Raw genomic sequence first — 4004 nt, 5'->3', positions numbered from 1 at the left:
TCAACAAACAAACGTCTAAAAACCGAAACGTTCGTATCTTGATAAAACAGTTACGGAAGGACTGAAACTGACTTAATTACTATCGCCTGGAACTTAGAGTTCAATTCCATCCTGGTCTAACTTAATTTACAGTGCGATCTACCTACTTTGTATTTCATTGGTAAACATACCACACATAGATATAAGAAGATGTGGTATGAGTGCCAATGAGACAACTCTCCATCCAAGTCAAAATTTATAAAAGTAAACCATTATAGGTCACAGTACGGTCTTCAACACGGAGCCTTGGCTCACACCGAACAGTAAGCTATAAAGGGCCCCAAAAAATTACTAGTGTAAAACCATTCAAACGGGAAAACCAACGGTCTAATCTATATAAAAAACGAGAAACGAGAAACACTTATGAACCACATCAACAAACGACAACTACTGAACATCAGATTCCTGACTTAGGACAGGTGCACACATCCTTATTTAGATATAAGAAGATGTGGTGTGAGTGCAAATGAGACAACTCTCCATCCAAGAGTAAACCATTATAGGTCAAAGTACGGCCTTCAACACGAAGCCTTGGCTCACACCGAACAGCAAGCTATAAAGGGCCCCAAAAAAGACCAGTGTAAAACCATTCAAACAGTAAAACCAAGTTAACGGTCTAATCTATATAAAAAACGAGAAACACTTATGAACCACATCAACAAACGACAACCACTGAACATAAGGTTCCTGACTTAGGACAGGTGCAAACAAATGCAGCGGGTTTAAACAATAGTGTAACCGTGATCACAACATAGAAAGAGACACTATAAAATATCAATTGAAATGGCTTAACTCAATCAAAAGACATATACATATTAACAAAAACAAGTGAACATACACTGAACGAATACATTTGATCTATGCCGACACAATCTATAAATACAAAATTAATAAAAAAAAAAGGGGGTGAGTTGTAAAACAATATCAGAAAGACAACCATAACCTTGGACAAAATGCAGCCAAATAAAATAACGTACACAGGTAAATAAAAATAACTTTTTTGTTGTATTAAGGCATACATCATGAAGTACGAAAATATTTTTTACAAAGATGATAAAAAAAAATTGTTGTTCATAGTACGAGAAAAGAAGTGCAAAGTTTATCGTCATACCAAACACTTATCAAAGGTGGTATATATTAAAAATAGTGAGACGAGATATAACAATAAATTAGTAAACATTAAATAACAAAAATGCATTACAAATTGTATCAACAGGTCAAATTAACACGAACGTACGATTTGAGAGTACCCGCAGTTACTGAAAGCTAGTTAAAAGCCAACAACAATTATGTTTATATTACAGTCAGTCGTCTCTGATTTTTTTACCTATGCAGAGACAAGGTGTATATATATAGCTCTGATATATGCAACATTTTTTCAGAGACATCTGCCTGAGCTTTACATAACACGATGTAACTGTAACTGTTCTCGTGCTAAATGTAAAGATAAAGATAGATCTATTTTGATATTGAAACACTCTCTGTAAAATGAAAATTTTGTGAAAAAGTAAGAACTGGTATTAAAGAACTATAAAACCTGCACAAAACACACTCCGGCCCATTCACATCCACTCAGTCACCGATTCAGAACACATCCGAAAACTCTCATCAATACACATACCCACACCTATACCAACATCCAAATCAACACCTTACCAATATGTATGCACAAACAATGTCTGAAATTTCTGCAGATAGCACATTTTTTAAGAAGAATCTTTTTATGCAAAACGATAGAGAGGAATATATTCAACAACTGAAGGGCTTTTTAGTGATGACGCCTGCGAAAATAGGTTACGTTAAACAGTATGAGAGATGTGTAGCGACCTTTTAAGACATTACAGGCAGTAAAACGTTGTTTTATCTTTGTACACGCAGTCAACCATTTTTTGTTACACCAAGAGTATGTTTTAATAACTATATACGACAACAGTTGTGGGATATTAATTTATTAATAGAAAATGGAATTTCTAATGTCAAGTGGTTGCAAAATTTCTTAAACTGCATCTCGCAGTGATTATTTTCATGCATCATTCAGTAACTAAGAACCTAGCGTGTTTTCAGGAGCTAGACTTTACAATCAATTAACCAATCTACATGTTTTTATTTTTATTGCCAAAATGACGCAAATTTCTACGGGCCGGTTACTCCCCGCTAACGTAAAAGTTTACACGGTTTCAGCTCTGGAGTTCCCACTGAAGACATTATGCTTGAAGTACAAATATTTAATGTATAAAGTTCACATATAACCAAAACGTGAAACAATGATGATACGTGTGTTTACTTGTGCTGAAGAGCTAGCGTAGACATCAAATTAAGTCTAAAGCACACGGAAGCAAGAACTTTAGTCTTTTAACATAGGATTTCTAAGAGGTGTTTCGCAAAGAAATGTCTGAATCTGAAATAGATAGAGTAGACCTTTATACAACTTTGACACGAAAAAGTCCTAAAATATCACCCGAAAAATATAAACAGTATGTCATTTTCACTATCAAAGATATAACGAAACTAAAAATTTTAAGACATATGGGTTCTTACGAACATAATACAATTTGATATGATTTTACAAACATAAAAAACGCAAGGAACTATATTTGAGGACAACTGATTACGAGCGACCAAAGAGCCTCATTTTAAATGACTGATAGTTACTTTTTGACTATTGCTTTCTTTTGATTTGTTTGATAGATATGAAGTCATACTTACTGCGTGTTAAATGATGTCTTTATTTCTGTTTTCTTTTGAATTTCTTTTAAATATCGAATCTAAAGCACTAATTTGTTGAACTTGTACTTTTAGTATCAATCTCTTGAATTAACAAAGGAAATTGACACAAAATCATTACATGCACAGCAATAAACACACTAAAAGGAAAGGAACAGCGCTTTTATTGCTGTTCTTCATCTCAGTGTCTTTTATTGCTGTTCTTCAAAGTCACAGTGAGGGCTTCAACACAGAGAAAAAAGAAAAAAAAAGAAAAAAGAAAACTGTCACCTCACTGCAAATTAAGAACGGCCCCTAGCACCGGTTAGAGGGGAATTCTTTGCAAAATGATTCCGATAGACTTTGTTAAAACCAGTTTTTGTTGTTCCGTTGTTTTCCTCTTATAGTTGATGTGTTTCCCTCGGTTTTGGTTTGTGACCCGGATTTGTTTCAGCTAAATCGGTTTATGACTATTCAACAGCGGTATACTACTGTTGCCTTTATAATACGTGTGTTCACTTGTGCTGAAGAGCTAGCGTAGACATCAAATTAAGTCTAAAGAACACGGAAGCAAGAACTTTATTCTTTTAAAATCGGATTTCTAAGAGGTGTTTTGCAAAGAAATTTCTGAATTTGAAATAGATAGAGTAGCCCTTCATACAACTTTAACACGAAATAGTTCTTAAATATCACCTGAAAAAATATAAACAGTATGTCATTTTTCACTATCAAAGATGTAACGAAACTAATAATTTTAAGCCTTATGGTTTCTTACGAACGCAATACACTATAATATGATTATACAAACATGGCTGATATTTTTGTTCAAGCATATTGTTTTTCTTAAATTGTTTCACATTTCACAGCGGTATAACATGTTACTTTAATTATTCTTCCCTTAGTTTATTTATTTTGTATTTACATTGTATCATAGATCAATTTTATTTGTTCAGTGTATGTTCACTGGTGTTAATATGTCTTTTGATTGAGTTAAGCCATTTCAACTGATATTTTATAGTGTGTCTTTCTATGTTGTGATGTTACACTATTGTTTCAGATAAGGGTGAAGGTTTGGTACCATTAAAACGTTTTAACCCGCTGCAATTGTTTGCACCTGTCCTAACTCAGGAATCTGATGTTCAGTAGTTGTCGTTTGTTGATGTGGTTCATAAGTGTTTCTCGTTTCTCGTTTTTTATATAGATTAGACCGTTGGTTTTCCCGGTTGAATGGTTTTACACTAGTAATTTTTGGTGCCCTTTAT

This window comes from Mytilus californianus, unplaced genomic scaffold (assembly GCF_021869535.1).
Source record: "Mytilus californianus isolate M0D057914Y unplaced genomic scaffold, xbMytCali1.0.p SCAF_1, whole genome shotgun sequence".
Taxonomy (NCBI): Eukaryota; Metazoa; Mollusca; class Bivalvia; order Mytilida; family Mytilidae; genus Mytilus; species Mytilus californianus.
Note: the sequence above shows the minus strand (reverse complement) of the source record.